Source organism: Anabrus simplex, chromosome 1 (assembly GCF_040414725.1).
Source record: "Anabrus simplex isolate iqAnaSimp1 chromosome 1, ASM4041472v1, whole genome shotgun sequence".
Classification (NCBI taxonomy): Eukaryota; Metazoa; Arthropoda; class Insecta; order Orthoptera; family Tettigoniidae; genus Anabrus; species Anabrus simplex.
Genome location: NC_090265.1, coordinates 1,132,704,991 through 1,132,723,019, shown reverse-complemented (window position 1 = coordinate 1,132,723,019; position 18,029 = coordinate 1,132,704,991).

Here is an 18,029-nt window from a genome sequence, read left to right as displayed (position 1 = left end):
TTTAAGTATTGAAAGGTAAAACCTGTTATAATTTCACCACAGAACTAGCAGCCAATAGATGATTGTGGAGGCGGTTATTTAATTCACGGAAGCTTAGAGACTAAACAGGGAAGGGCATAATAGTCTGTAATGAAGGTGTATGTATGTGTGTGTGTAGGTATGTATGTATTGAACCGTATCAAGGAGCGATCGCAGGTCTGAACGCATTCTGTGTATTTAAGATACTTCCAGGTTTCAACGAGGAGAGTCTCATTTTTCCTCTATGTAGGAGGCAAAGGCAGCGAGAGCTGAGAGAGAAAGGTGGTGTGACCAAGAGAAGGAAATATTTTTACGGGAGGGACGCGCTGCAAGTTGAAATCTGAAAAATACTCTAACCAACTGTTGAACGGAAAATTTGAGCGGATACAGGGCTGGCACTATTACGCAGAAGTGTGATATCTCCAGTATTGGGCTAATTTATGCGAATGTTATTTTATTGAAAATTAAGACGTAAATTATAGTGTATTATCGAATCATACAACGCAATAAGGAAAGATGTAAGAGCAGTGTGCATGACATTTGAAGGATCGTGGGAAATAGCTAGCTCGCTGCACAATGGAAACTGTTTGTACCTTTGGGGTTCCCCCAAAGCTGTTGGAGTGAGCTAGTCTTTATAAACCCTGGGAGGCAAACGTCCCTTGTCTTGTACGTGAAGTTGCGAGGTGTACGTATCGGGCTACGTATTGAAAAAAGAAGAATAACTACTAAAACAGTCATTAGCACAACAGTTGAATATAGTGGAAGTAGTGAAACGGAAAAGATAATTAGAGAAGCCGATCCATTTCAGTAGGCTATTTTTCTGAAGTGAAGGGACGAACTACGGTTCCTTTAGTAGCGACGGGCGATGCCGTAGAACAATTCATGCAGGATACTTTCCAGTGGCACAGAACTTACTGAAGAAGTGTGTCGAGAGACGGTGATCATTCTAGGATTATTTATACATAGCGGTGGACGAATCAACGTTGTAGACAGTCAGCCATACTAGTATGATGTTCATCGCCAAGATGGAAGCCAGGACCTGTCCAACTGTTGTCACCAGCACGATGATGGGTTCACTCTCCCCGAAAAATGGGGCGGAATATGCATGTTTTAGAGGGGGTGATTTTCTTTCTTTATAGCTTGCCTTATGGGGGCATTAGGATAAATAAGGATTGGTTTATGTGAGATCACTTGATTTTAGTTTGTCATAGATAGGTTACTTGTGTATATTTATAGAATCATCTTGTGTAAATGGCTACAGCACCCATGTTAAAGGTCGAAGCGAGAGTATAGAGGATATAACGTATCCATTAAACTTCAGGGCATTCCTGTATATCTTATATCATCTGTAGTGCATGAGATTTTCAGGTACCATTGGAGACGAGCTTTTATAAAGATCCATCCACTTTCCGGTCAGCTGCTTGGAACAAAGATTTCAATTCTTTCCTTCGTTTTGTCTCCAAGGATACTACAAACCGACCCCTTCACGCCAACAGAAAGGTTCACCAAGATTTCTCCAAAATCCAGCACAGACCTGTTCTTGAACTTGGTATCTAGGTCCCTGTCAATCTTTTCCTAGACCAAGATGGAACTTCCAGAAAGCTGTTTGGCAGAATTTTTCCATAGATCTTGTTAAATGATTGAGATGGATACCATCAATATCATCTAATTTTAAGCGGTTTGTAGGTGGTGTAATATCAACAGCTAAAAATGTATCCCAAGAGGTTATCGAAGTATATAGCTGGTTGGAATAAAGAAAGTGAGGATCTTTATGAAGAATTTCTCAGAAGTGGTGACGATGAAATTGGAGAGGAACTGCTCAAAACACTTGATGTAGCTCGTCGGGATCCAAAATACAAAAAATCTTGACTTCAAACATTCCAGTAGAAAAGCTTGGAACGTATTGAAGTAGCCTGGAGCTAGCCCACTTGTTCAGAGGAAGGGAACGCTGGCATCGTCAAACCAAGTTGCTGATCGAATCGTCTCTTTATGAAGAACTCCTAGAGATAAAATACATACAAGAATGATACAACAGGAACTTAGAAATGTCAAAGCTAATTGCCAAACTCATACCGAATATTCACAACCATTTACCCAAGAAGAGGTTAGTTCAGCACTTAAAAGCATAACAGCTGGGAAAGCCTGTCGGTTTGATGGTATACATAATGAATGCCTAATGAATACTGGTCCATATGCCAAACTATGGTTAGCAAGGTTCCTTAGTTATATTTTGAAGACTGGTCGCATTCTTAAAGAGCTAAAGGAAACAAAAAAAGTAGCAAATCCTAAACCGGAAAAGGAAACAAATAAGGCAGAAAACTGTCGCCCTACAGTTCTCCTCAGTGCTTGCTCTAAACTACTGGAAATAATGATTCTAAATCGAATCAGTAGTAAATGATGGATCATATCCCACATGAACAAGCTGGTTTCGGAACAAGGAGGAACTGTACAGATCAAGTCCTTAGTCTTACAATTTATATCGAGGCAGTCTATCAAGAAGGTATGAAGACGTCCGTAGTATTTATTGATTTGACAGCAGCCTATGATACAGTATGGAGAGAGGGCCTACTTTTAAAATACTTTAGAGTGATCCCCTGCAGAACTGTAGCCCAATTATTAAATAACATGCTATGTGATAGATATTTCCAAGTTATCCTTGGCAAGGAAATCAGTAAGCAAAGAACATTGAAAACGGTCTTCCAGAGGGCTCTGTACTTGCACTAATCTTTTTCAGTCTAAATATTTCAGACATCCCTCCTACTGTAAGCAAGACATTTGCTTATGCAGATGGTCTAGCCATTGGCATCAGAAGAAAATGCACAGAGGAAACTGAAAGGATATTGACAGACGATCTTTCAATCCTATGGCAGTATTACCACAAGTGGCGACTCACACCAAGCCCGAGTAAGACAGAATCTTCATGTTTTCATCTTCCTAACAAACAGGCAAACCGACAACTGAAAATCTATTTTAATGAACATCTAGTTTGTCCGACTCGTTTGCGTACTGGCCTTCGGTTCATAGGGTCCCGGGTTCGATTCCCTGCCGGGTCGGGGATTTTAACCTTCATTGGTTAATTCCACTGGCTCGGGGGCTGGGTGTTTGTGCTGTCCCCAACATCCCTGCAACTCACACACCACACATAACACTATCCTCCACCGCAATAACACGCAGTTAACTACACATGGCAGATACCGCCCACCCTCATCGGAGGGTCTACCTTACAAGGGCTGCACCCGGCTAGAAATAGCCACACGAAATCAATCAATCAATCAATCAATCAATCAATCAATCAATCAATCAATCAATCAATCAATCAATCAATCAATCAATCAATCAATCAATCAATCAATCAATCAATCAATCAGTCAACATGTAGTTTAATATAATCCTACTCCGAAGTATTTGGGGGGTCACACTTGACAGATCCCTAACTTATCGACAACACCTGAATAATACTACAGGCCAAAGTTCGTTCCAGGAACAACATCCTTCAAGAGCTGTGTGGTACTACAAGGGGATCAACAGCTACAACATTTCGTTGCTCTGCACTGCGACTAGTTAGTTCAGCAGAATATTGTGCTCCTGTTTGGCTAAACAGCAACCATACCAACAAACTCGACATCCAGCTCAATACTACAATGCGTACAACCACAGGTTGTCTGAAAACTGCACCAACATTTTGGCTTTCAAGTCAAATTCATCCACCTGTACTGAGAAGACAGGATGCTTTGTTACGTGAATGTAAGAAACTATTGGATCACCCTGACCTGCCAATTCATGACTACATTGCAATACCTGCAATATCTGGCGGGTTAAAATCCAGACATCCAGCAATGAAATCTGCTGTTGAACTTTTCAATACAGGCTTCAATATAAATGATCGTTGGGAAGAAAAATGGATCCAACATGCACCATCAGACATTATTACTGTTTTAAATACCCAAATTAAACCAGCTGGTTTTGATCTGCCTTGGAAAGCTGCCAACAGGATTCGTACAAACCATGGAGTATGTAATGACTTCCTTTACAAATGGAACAACATTTCTGATACACCTTGTGTTTGTGGAGCGACTCCCCAGACCATCCAACACATTGTGCAGCCGTGTAGCACTACATCATACTCGGGTGATCTGAAGGACTTTCTAACGCTGACTCCAGATGCTGTTAACTGGGCAGACAAATTAACTATCACTATATAAGTGCGTACATTGTCATTGTTTTATGTTTAGTAGTAATAACGCCCTAGTTATTTTAGTACATGATTTATATATTGTTGTATATTCCAATGGGTTACCATACGTTAAATAATAAATAAATAATTTACAATCGTAGATCTTTGAATAACGACGGTCTTCTTGAATGACAACGGGTTGAATGGTTTAGTAATGCAACGTGTGGTCGAATCGGGAAGTGTCAGAGGAGATGTTGAGGCCCAGATGGGATAAAGCCAGGGTTTGGTTGAGTGAATAATATGTTTTCCCTGAGATGAATATATAAATGACGGTCATTGCCGAGAGAGCGAATCGAGTATTGATGCACTCGCCATGAATAGAGTTAATGGAATTAATAAACCGAGAATCTTTGAGGAAGTAAAGAAAAGCATGCAGGTTGAAATACTGCTGACGATGTTTTTAAATGTGATTTTTGGGGTGAGTTTAGTTGTTTTTTTTTTTTTTTTTTGCTTTACGTCGCATCGACACAGGTAGGTCTTAGGGCGGCGATTGGATAGGAAAAGGCTGGGAGCGGGAATGAAGCGGCCGTGACCTTAATTAAGGTACAGCCTAGTGTGAAAATGGGAAACTTCGGGAAACCATCTTCAGGGCTGCCGACAATGAGGTTCAAACCTACTACCTCCCGAATGCAAACTCACAGCTGCGCAACTCTCACCGCTCGGTTAACTCACTTGGTTGCAGTTTTCTTCTGATCAGTGTTATTATTGAGGATGGTTTTCCAGTTATACTTCCTCTTAAAACAATAATCACCACCAGTATGTACAGTACGTATATATGTATATATGCAGTGTATGTATTGTATATACACATTTTGTCAATAATCTCTACTACAAAGCTTCGTCATTGAAGTCATTCTAAATTAAATTTTGGTCTTCATTCTGCACTGTTTTTCCGAAAAGTAAAAATTATAATACTATTTTCTCTATCAGTGAGAAGAAGACATTTTAATAATTTACTCGGATATCGTGCGATAACAGTGACGAGTGCGTCAGATGTTGGAGTGCTGATTTTAGCCGAAGTTGGTGAGGCTCAAATACTCCAGCCACGTGTTGATAGATTCACCGCAACGTGAAGGAATTCGTACAGGATAAAGTTTCTGGTACTTTGGAGTCTAGGAAAACCGCAAAAGTAGTTCGTGGGCGTAAATCCTGTAACATTGAATTTCTAGCTCTGAATTGGTCTTTAAGATGCAAGTCATGTGGCCTACGTTGAACGAATGATAGAATGAATGAGCTTTCCAGCGCTTAAGTTTTTACCTTCCGTCTAGCTGTTAAGATAATAGAACAAGAACATTTTAGGGCATTAAATGGTTATTTCTGGTGCATTATTATTTTGCCTGTACTAGTGCGTAGATTGCAGTTAGGACAGGGAAAGGTTGCCTTATACTTGGGATTGAATACCACCGCAGCATTTACTTGTAGTATGTGTTAGGACTGTCACGGATAGCTCGGATTCTCACTGAACTTGAATTTATACTCACAGCTTTGAAAATAATTTTCGTGGTTATATCCTCTTTTGTTAGGCTTTTCGCATTTCATCGGTATTTTGTTCTACAGATAGGCCTACAGCTGTTATTTATTGTTTGTGGATTTCTAGAGCAGCTCAAGAGGAAGGCAAAATTTGAAAATATCACTGTCATAGCTTTGTACCATTATCCCACCCGGTCGCCATGATCGTTAAGGCGTTGAAGTCTACACACCGAAAAAGTTTCACCATCAGAATTTTGGCCGCAAGGGAAGGGGAGGTGATGCTATACAATTTCTAATCATTAGATTACGTGCTGTCCGCCTCTGTGCTGTAGTGATTAGTGTGATTAGCTGCCACCCCCGGAGGCCCGGGTTCGATTCCCGGCTCTGCCACGAAATTTGAAAAGTGGTACAAAGGCTGGAACGGGGTCCACTCAGCCTCGGGAGGTCAACTGAGTAGAGGGGGTTCGATTCCCTCCTCAGCCATCTTGGAAGTGGTTTTCCGTGGTTTCCACTTCTCCTCCAGGCAAATGCGGGATGGTACCTAACTCAAGGCCACGGCCGCTTCCTTCCCTCTTCCTTGTCTATCCCTTCCAGTCTCCCCCCTCCCTGCAAGGCCCCTCTTCAGCATAGCAGGTGAGGCCGCCTGGGTGAGGTACTGGTCATCCTCCCCAGTTGTATCCCCGACCGAGAGTCTGAAGCTCCAGGACACTGCCCTTGAGATGGTAGAGGTAGGATTCCTCGCTGAGTCCGAGGGACAAACCGACCCTGGAGGCTAAACAGATGATGATGATGATGATGATGATTACGTGCTAAAAGCCTGGATGAAATTCCAAATCACTCCGCAGTGCTCATATGGAGTGAGGGCATATGACGCTGTTGATGGTGATTCGTCCGTCGGATGGGGTCCTAGAGTCTTAATCAGATCTCTTGGTACTATTCGACAGGAGTAGGCTATGTGCCGGCACCGGATTTGAGGATTGAAGGACATCCAGTCATTAACAAAAACTCGCTACGAAGATTCATCTCACTTCATACCTGACCCCGTACGGGAGCGGGACAAGGGTTGGACATAAATACATAGCATTGTACCATAATCCATGGCTAAATGGTTAACGTGCTGGCATTTGGCCTAGAGGGTCCCGGGTTCGATTCCCGGCCGGATCGGTGTTAATTTCGCTGTCTCAGGGGCAGGGTGTGTGCGCCGTCTTCATCATTAGAATTCATCACAGGTAGGGCCCCATCCTCATACACGCGCAGGTCGCATATACGGCGTCAGCCCGAAAGGACCTGCACCAGGCCTCTTCGAAGGCCACACGCTATAAAGAAAAAAAAAAGAAATAAAGTATTATCGCAGTCATAATCTGCAAAGAAATATTTTTTGAAGACTCTTGTCTGGAGCATGACATTGTGTGCAAAACATGGACAATAAGTAGCATAGAAAGAAAAAGAATTGAAGCTCTTAAAATGTGTTGTTTCAGAAGAATGCTGAAGGTGAGATGGGTAGATCGAATCACGAATCGAATCGAACTGGTGAGAGGAAAACGATTTGCGGACATTTGACCAGAAAAAGGGATAAAATGATAGGAAACATCTTAAGACACCCAGGAATAGCTCAGTTACTTTTTGAGGGAAATGTAGACGGTAAGAACGGCAGGGGTAGACCAAGGTGTGAATATGACAAACATATTAGAGTAGATGTAGGATGCAGTAGTTACGAAATGAAAACATTATTTTAGGATAGGGTGACATAGAGAGCTGCCTCAAACCAGTATATGGACCGACGACCAAAAGGGCAGCAATCTGCGAAGGATCACGAGGAGTATTGATCGTGATACTGAGGTCACAGAAATCTAGCTTTGCTTCCAGTTAAGTGTGTATAAGTTTTGCCTTCGTCTTTCATAATCCTGTTCTAGTTCTACAATACAAATACCTTGTGACAGTCTCAAGAATTAACTGTACTTAGTTTAAAGTACTGGGACCCCAACATTGCACTATTTTGATTACTTTTATTCTAAGTTACGGACAAAGGTTGCTATTCAAAATGTTATCTACCCGGTCTCCCCCCCCCCCCCGTTCATACCCTCGAAGTGTGTAATAGAAATGTTTATATACCCTGTATAATAATAGCCCTTTATCTCAAATATCAGTCATTCATAATCACCCATAATGACGTGAAAGACTTTCAGCTTTTCTCGTTTTAGGCGCTGTTGAGCATTGATTAAGTTGGTGATGCGGTGGTTGGAGTTACTACATCCTACTTTAAGCTGAAACACGTTGAGTTTTAAAACTGATGTTCTGAACTGTATATTTTACTCCTACCTTCAGCCACCGTTGCCATTACCAAGCGGAAATGATTTTTTTTCTAGCCTTTGAAGCGCGGCAGTTGATTTAGAACCCGAGGAATGTGATGCAGTTTTATGGCTCATTGTTCTGTATGTAATCATACTTTGTTCAATGCTGTAGTCCCATGTTAGAGCTCATAGCCTGACTATCTCAACATCTTCATCTTCACCTCGTGAACTAGTTCTCCTACCATTTTTATCGCCCTACAAATACCTTCTGACAGTCTCGAGAATCAACTGCACTTAGTTTAATTTAGAATAAGTACTTGTAAGATCCTAGTTTCTTGTAACGTCGCCATCTAGTATTTACAGCTGAATGCAGTCGTGATCAGCCAGCTCTTGGCATTAATCCTGCGTCTGATTTTCCTTCAGCATGTGCTAAGTCTGCGAGCGCATTGGTGAAACTGTCCTTTCGTATAATACGAATTGCTAACAAACAATGACTTGATCTAGCAAATGCACATTTTAAAAAATTAGGGGAACATATTTTTGAACGTATGCCATGCTCCACAAAACAATACCTCACACCCAGGTATATTACCAACTAAACCTTTATTCTTTGCCGTTGAAGTATACAAAAGAACATTGATGGATACGCGTTCATTTTCAGAACACAAACGGAAATATCCAAATAGGGGCGAAAACAAGGTGATAACAGTCCCCTAGGGTGGATTTTTCTCACAGTTGGAGAGCTTCAGTATGGTGTATGTCCTCCACGAGCATTTATCGCAGAGTGGCACCTACGTGGCATTCTCCGTATATTGTAAGTTGACGCAGGTCACGTTGTGGTATCAGGTTCCATTCTTCAATGCGAGCCTGTTCGAGATCTTTGAGAGTCTGTGGTGGAACAGGACGCCCGCGAACATTTCTGTCAAGCCTATCCGACACATGCTCGATGGGATTAAGTTTGGGACTCACTGCTGGCCATTCCATCTCTTGAATGTCCACTTTTCGCAAGACAGCTCTGGTGATGCGCACTACATGAGCCCTGGCATTGTCGTGCATGAGTACAAATTTGGGGCCAACACCGTATGCAGCAACCAACGCATGCTGTAGCAGTATCTGCTCGATATCCCCCGCAGCGCTAAGATTACCACAGACGACGACACGAACTGTATGGCCATCAATATTGATGCCACTCCACATCATCACAGGAACTTTTCCGAATCGGTCGCCTTTCTGGACAACATTTGGCATGTGCTGCTCACCACGGCGTCTCCATACACGTTGACGTGCATCACGCTGTGTCAGGGGAAATCTGGACTCGTCTGTGAACAACACAGGTCTCCGTTGGCGAAGTTGCCAGTTGACGTGGGTACGGGCAAACAGAAGGCGAGCTGCGCGATGTTGCTGCGTTAAACGGGGCACTCGAACAGGACGTCTGGGTCGTAAGGACACTTCTCTTAACCTGTTTGGTGAGACACCGTGAATCCACTGATCCTCCTGAGGTCTTGTTGCAGTTCTCTGGCAGTTGCTGAACGACGCCGCATCGCACAGATGGTCAGATATCGGTCATCCTGTGGGGTTGTCATGCGTCCACGACCTTGTCCAACCCTCCTTGTGAACTGACCTGTCGCATTGTAGCGATTCCACAAGCGTTGAATAACTGACGGAGAGACGTTGAGATCCCCAGCAACACGACGAAAAGACCATCCGTCCTGGATGAAAGTGACGGCTCTTGCGACTTGAACCTCGTTAAGATGTCTCATGGGATGTGCTGATTTACGTACAACGTGCTCAAATGACCGCAGTAATCTGTGTACCTCACGACACCCGGACGCACCGCTATTCACTTTGTTTTGAGGGGTCACCCGACAGTTTAATGCATGGCTACGCCTACAGATGGAGTATAATTTCGATTTGACATACCCTGAGTAGCGAAGGTCTCAAGGTATGCTGTACGACCATTGGAACCCCATCAACCAATTTAATGTTCACATACCAGACGTTACAAAATCCATTTATTAATTAATTAAAGAATAGTCGTCAGGCCCAATGAATTTCTTCTCTTCGGTTCGATTTATATAATTTTACTAGCAAGATACCCGTGCTTCGCTACGGTATTATACTGAAATTTATAATTGGATGGTTATCGTTTTATATACAACCCACCGATATTCGCTATCTGACTCGTTTTCTGAGAGATTACGGCAACGTTCCTCCCATTTTTCAATCTTTTCTCCAGCAATCGATTTCGTACTTCCCGGGATAGGTCCAGATATTCCACCCGGTCAGTTGGGTCCCTAAATCTTTGCCATCTTTTCCTATAAGCATTTTTAATGTGGATCAAATCTTTGAGGAGATCCGGCATGGTGTCGTCTTGGGTGCCTTGGCGGTACTGAACCTCTACTTGGCGGTAAATTACATCTGCTGCCGTTGTCATTGATGACAGTATGACCAGCACCATTGTCACCCGTAGGCAAGTGCGCAGGACTTCTGGCGATACGAATGACATACTTCCGTGCATTATTGACCTTATTACAGAGGTGAACAATTGCACGGTCAATCATATATCTATCGTTTATTTCAAATATGTTTAATTTTTTGTTTATATGCCAGAAGAATCTACTGTAATCTAAGAAGGTTCTCCAAAGGAAAAGATGGCCCTTGAAAACGAACCCAGGAGAGATTAAAAATGATCGGTTTATGATCAGAATAAGTACATTGAAAATCCACAGCCTGTTTCCAATCATTCAACCGGGTCAGGAATGGAATGAATAAGCCCTGCCGAAGCCTGTCGCACTCCACTGGGGAAATGATTAAATGAATGACAAATGAAATGAAATTATATTGGAGAGTGTTGCTGGGATGAATGATGACGGGGAAAACCGGAGTACCCGGAGAAAAACCTGTCCCGCCTCCGCTTTGTCCAGCACAAATCTCACATGGAGTGACCGGAATTTGAACCACGAAACCCAGCGCTGAGAAGCCAGCGCGCTGCCGCCTGAGCCACGGAGGCTCCTTATAAGTACATTAGGAACAGTAAAATAAATTGGTCTCACCTCCGTTTTCACCCCACCGCGGTTAAGTTCATTTACCTCCCTCCCCCCACAAAAAAGAAAACGTGTTCCTTTATGTTTAAAGGAGATTCCAAATACCAATGTTCACGTATGTTACCTTCAGTTTTGAGATATAAGTATTCCCATAAATATAATTCACTTTTTTCGCTTACTTTCACACTCCCCGCCCCCCTTAAGTGAATTTTCCGGCAAAAATACTTGTTTCTTTCATAGTAAAGGATCTTCTAAATACCGATTATCTTCAGTTTTTGAGATATGTGTCCTAATGAAACGAATTCAACTCCTTTTCACACTCGCCCCCAAAAATGATTCTCCTCCCCCCCCCCCCAAAACGCGTCGTTTTATTTTTAAAGAAGATCTAAATACCAATTTTCACGTCTGTAACAACTTTAGTTTTTATTAGATGTAAGTATCTTCATACAATTAATTCATTGCATTTTTCAATTTTCTCCCCCCCCCCAACCTTCATTGGATTTTCCGAGAATACCTGTTTCTTTACTTTAACAGGAGATTCCAAATACCAATTTTTACGTCTGCAACATTTTACGTTTCTGTGATATACTGTAGATATAGTCTTTCTAAAAATTCACACCAATTTGTCACTCCTGTTTAACCCCCATTAATTAGATTTTCCAAAAACAAAAAAATAAATGTTTCTGCATTTTTAAAGGAGATTCCATATACTAACTGGTCTGTAATATCTTCAGTTTCTGAGATATAAGTATCCTCATTAAAGACATTCAACCTCTTATTCACACTTTTCACCCATCCTCTTGGGATTTTCCGAAAAAAAAAATTGTTCCTTATTTTTAAAGGAGATTCTAAATATCAGTTTTTACATCTGCAAACTTTTTAAGTTTTGAGAAGTTTTAAAATACACCACCCCTTTAACCCCCCCCCCATATTTGGATTTTCGAAAAACAAAAATTACATGTTTCTTTATTTATAAAGGAGATCCCAAATACCGTTTTTCAGGTCTGTAACATCTTCAGTTTCTGAGATATAAGGATCCTTATTAAAGGCATTAAACTATTTTTCACCCCTTTTCACCCCTCCTATTGGGATTTTCCGAAAACAAAAAATGCGTGTTTCTTTATTTTGAAAGTAGATTCTAAGTACCAATTTTTACATCTGTAAACTTTTACAGTTTTGAGATATAGATACACTCATTTTAAAAATTCACCCCCCTTTGAACCCTCCACTATTTGGATTTTCCAAAAACAAAAAGTACATGTTTCTTTATTTTTAAAAGAGATCCCAAATACCTTTTTACAGGTCTGTAATATCTTCAGTTTCTGAGATATAAGTATCCTCATTAAAGGCATTCAACCCCTTTTCACCCCTCCTATTAGGATTTTCGGAAAACAAAAAAATACATGTTATTTATTTTTAAAGGAGATTCTAAATACCAATTTTTACATCTGTAAACTTTTCAAGTTTTAAGATGTAGACACACTCATTTTAAAAATTCTTCCCCCATTTCACCCCCTATTATTTGGATTTTCCAAAAACGAAAAAAATACCTGTTTCTTTCTTTTAAAAGTAGATCCCAAATACCAATTTTTAGGTCTGTAGTATCTTCAGGTTCTGAAATATAAGTAGCCTCATTAAAGGCATTCAACCCATTTTCACCCTTTCCCACCCTTCCTATTGGGATTTTCCGAAAACAAAAAATTACATATTTCTTTATTTTTAAAGGAGATTCTAATTTTTACATCTATACATTTTAAAAGTTTTGAGATATAGATACACTCATTTTCAAAATTCACCCCATTTTAACACCCCCATTAATTGGATTTTCCAAAAACAAAAGAATACGTGTTTCTTTATTTTTAAAGGAGATCCCAAACACCAATTTTCAGGTCTGTAATATTTTCAGTTTCTGAGATATTAGTATCATCATTAAAGGCATTCAACCCATTTTTCACCCCTTTTCACCCCTTCTATTGGGATTTTCCGAAAACATAAAAATACGTGTTTCTTTATTTATAATGGAAATTCTAAATACCAATTTTTACATCTGTAAACTTTCAAAGTTTTGAGATATTGATACACTCATTTTAATAATTCACCCCCCTTTTCCCCTCCCATTAATTGGATTTTCCAAAAACAAAAAAATACGTGTTTCTTTATTTTTAAAAGTGATCAAGTGTACCAATTTTCAGATCTGTAATATCTTCAGTTTCTGATATATAAGTATCCTCATTAAAGGCATTCAACCCCTTTTCACCCCTCCTATTAGGATTTTCGGAAAACAAAAAAATACATGTTATTTATTTTTAAAGGAGATTCTAAATACCAATTTTTACATCTGTAAACTTTTCAAGTTTTAAGATGTAGACACACTCATTTTAAAAATTCTTCCCCCATTTCACCCCCCATTATTTGGATTTTCCAAAAACGAAAAAAATACCTGTTTCTTTCTTTTAAAAGTAGATCCCAAATACCAATTTTTAGGTCTGTAGTATCTTCAGGTTCTGAAATATAAGTAGCCTCATTAAAGGCATTCAACCCATTTTCACCCTTTCCCACCCTTCCTATTGGGATTTTCCGAAAACAAAAAATTACATATTTCTTTATTTTTAAAGGAGATTCTAATTTTTACATCTATACATTTTAAAAGTTTTGAGATATAGATACACTCATTTTCAAAATTCACCCCATTTTAACACCCCCATTAATTGGATTTTCCAAAAACAAAAGAATACGTGTTTCTTTATTTTTAAAGGAGATCCCAAACACCAATTTTCAGGTCTGTAATATTTTCAGTTTCTGAGATATTAGTATCATCATTAAAGGCATTCAACCCATTTTTCACCCCTTTTCACCCCTTCTATTGGGATTTTCCGAAAACATAAAAATACGTGTTTCTTTATTTATAATGGAAATTCTAAATACCAATTTTTACATCTGTAAACTTTCAAAGTTTTGAGATATTGATACACTCATTTTAATAATTCACCCCCCTTTTCCCCTCCCATTAATTGGATTTTCCAAAAACAAAAAAATACGTGTTTCTTTATTTTTAAAAGTGATCAAGTGTACCAATTTTCAGATCTGTAATATCTTCAGTTTCTGAGATATAAGAACCGGTATCCTGATTAAAGGCATTCAACCCCTTTTTCACCCTTTTTCACCCCTCCTATTGGGATTTTCTGAAAACAAAAAATACGTGTTTCCTTATTTTTAAAGAAGATCTTAAATACCAATTTTTACATCTGTAAACTTTTAAAGTTTTGAGATATAGATACACTCATTTTAAAATTTCAACCCCCTTTTCACCCCCTTAGCGACGGAATATCCAAAAATCCTGTCTTAGCGAGCACCTACATCTTAATATGAATGTATCTACAAAATTTCATTTCTTTATGTCCAGTAGTTTTGGCTCGGCGATGATGAATCAGTCAGTCAGTCAGTCAGTCAGGACAAGTTATTTTATATATATAGATTACTAGCAAGATACCCGTGCTTCGCTACGGTATTATACTGAAATTTACAATTGAATGCTTATTGTTTTATATATAATCCGCCGAAATTCGCGATCTGACTGCTTATCTGAGAGAATCCGCCTAAATTCGCGATCTGACTCGTTTTCTAATAGATTACGGCAAGTTTCCTCCCATTTTTCAATCTTTCTTTCCAGCAATCGATTTCGTACTTCTCGGGCTAGGTCCAGGTATTCCACCCGCTCAGTTGGGTCCCTAAATCTTTGCCATCTTTTCCTATAAGAATTTTTAATATTGATCAAATCCTTGAGGAGATCCGGAGTGGTGTCCTCTTGGGTGCCTTGGCGGTACTGAACCCGCGGCTGGACAGCATTTTTAATCATTACCCGCCCAGGACCCGTTTCCAGTGCGGTCTGCACATTTGACGACGGTCCAGAACATTATTATTATTATTATTATTATTATTATTATTATTATTATAGATGTTCTGGACCCCACAGCAAGATGCAAGACCGCTACTTGGCGGTAAATTACATCTGCTGCCACTGTCATTGTTAACAATGTGACCAGCACCATTGTCGCGCGTAGCCATGCGTGCGGGATTTCTGGAGATACGAATGACATATTCCGTGCATTGTTGACCTTATTATAGAGGTGAACAATTGGACGGTCAATCTCATTCCTATCGTTTATTTCAAAGGTGTTTAAATTTTTATTTATATGCCAGGAGAATGTACTGTATTCTAAGAACGTTCTCCGAAGAAAAAGATGGCTCTTGAAAACGAACCCAGGAAAGATAAAAAATGATCGGTTTATGATCAGAGTAAGTACATCGGAAATCTACAGCCTGTTTCCAGTCATTCGACAGGGTCAGGAATAGAATGAATAAAGACCCCCATCTGGCGGCGGCAATAGGAATTGTGCCGGCTGCCGAAGCCCGTCGCTCTCCTCTGGGGCAATGGATAATGAATGACAAATTAAATGAAATGAAATATTGGACAGTGTTGCTGGAGTGAATGATGACAGGGAAAACCGGAGTATCCGGAGAAAACCCTGTCCCGCCTCCGTTTTGTCCAGCACGAATATCTCATGGAGTGACCGGGATTTGAACCACATAGCCCAGCTGTGAGAGGCAGGCGCGCTGCCACCTGAGCAACGGAGGCTCCTTATAAGTACATTATGAACAGTAAAATCAACTGTTCTCACCTCCTTTTACACCCCACCGCCGTTAAGTTTATTTACCCCCCCCCACCACAAAAATAACAGAAAGGCATGTTTCTTTATGTTTAATGGAGATTCCAAACACCAATGTTCACGTCTATTACCTTCAGTTTTGAGATATAAGTATCCCCATAAAAATAATTCACTTTTTCACTTCCTTTCACACTCCCCCCCCCCCCGAATTGAATTTTCCCGCAAAAACCTTGTTTCTTTAATAGTAAACGATCTTCTAAATACCAATTATCACGACTCTAACTTCCTCAGTTTTTGATTTGTGTGACCTCATGAAAGGAATTCAACTCCCTTTCAAACCCGCCCACCAAGATAATACCCCTCCCCCAAAACGCGATTTCTTTGTTTCTAAAGGAGATCCAAATACCAATTTTCACGTCTGTAACAACTTTAGTATTTATTAGGCGTAAGTATTCTCATACAATTAAGTCAATTAATTTTTCAATTCTTTCACCCCCCCCCCCCTTCATTGGATTTTTCGAGAATACGTGTTTCTTTACTTTAAAGCACAATCCAAATATCAAATTTCACGTCTGTAACATCTTCACTTTTGAGATATCCGTAGCTTAATTAAAATAATGATATTCAACCCATTATTCACCCTTTTCCACCCTTCCTATTAGGATTTTCCGAAAACAAAAATATACGTGTTTCTTTATTTTTAAAGGAGATTCTAAATACTAATTTTTTACATCTATAAACTTTAAAAGTTTTGCGATATAGATACACTCATTTTAAATATTCACCCCCTCTCACCCCCCCCTTAATTGGATTTTCCAAAAACAAAAAAAATACGTGTTTCTTTACTTTTAAAGGAGATCCAAAACACCAATTTTCAGGTCTGTAATATATTCAGTTTCTGAGATATAAGTATCCTCATTAAAAGCATTCAACCCATTTTTCACCCCTTTCCACCTTTCCTATTGGGATTTTCTGAAAACAAAAAAATACGTGTTTCTTTATTTTTAATGAAGATTCTTAATACCAATTTTTACATCTGTAAACTTTCAAAGTTTTGAGATATAGATACACTCATTTTAAAAATTCACCCCCCTTTTCACACTCCCATTAATTGGATTTTCCAAAAACAAAAAATACGTGTTTCTTTATTTTTAAAAGAGATCAAAAGTACCAATTTTCAGGTCTGTAATACCTTCAGTTTCTGAGATATAAGTACCGGTATCCTGATTAAAGGCATTCAACCCATTTTCCCACATTTTCACCCTTTTTCACCCCTCCTATTGGGATTTTCTGAAAACAAAAAAATACGTATTTCCTTATTTTTAAAGAAGATTCTAAATACCAATTTTTACATTTGTAAACTTTTAAAGTTTTGAGATATAGATTCACTCATTTTCAAATTTCACCCCCCTTTTCACCCCCTTAGCGACGGAATATCCAAAAATCCTCTCTTAGCGAGCACCTACATCTTAATATGAATGTATCCCCAATATTTCATTTCATTATGTCCAGTAGTTTTGGCTCGGCGATGATGAATCAGTCAGTCAGTCAGTCAGTCAGTCAGTCAGGACAAGTTATTTTATATATATAGACTAGCAAGATACCCGTGCTTCGCTACGGTATTATACTGAAATTTATAATTGAATGCTTATTGTTTTAGATATATAATCCGCCGAAATTCGCGATCTGACTCGTTTTCGGCGAGAATCCACCAAAATTCCCGATCTGACTCGTTTTGTATTAGATTACGGCATGTTTCCTCCCATTTTTCAATCTTCCTTTCCAGCAATCGATTTCGTACTACCCGGGTTAGGCTCAGGTATTCCTCCCGGTCAGTTGGGTCCCTAAATCTTTGCCATATTTTCCTATAATCATTTTTAATATGGATAAAATCCTTCAGGAGAACCGGCGTGGTGTCATATTGGTGCCTTGGCGGCACTAAACCCGCGGCCGGACTGCATTACCAGTCCAGGAGCCGTTTCCAGCGCAGTCCGCACAACTGACGACAGTCCGGAACATTATTATTATTATTATTATTATTATTATTATTATTATTATTATTAATATTTATATTATTATTGTTTCTATTATGTGTTGCTGTAATGGCTGATGACAGGGAAAACCGGAGTAACCGGAGAAAAACCTGTCATGCCTCCGTTTTGTCCAGCACGAATGACACATGTAGTGACCGGGATTTGGACCACGGAACCCAGCTGTGAGAGGCCGGCGCGCTGCCGCCTGAGCAACGGAGGATCCTTAGAAGTACATTAAGAACAGTAAAATCAATTGGTCTCACCTCCTTCTA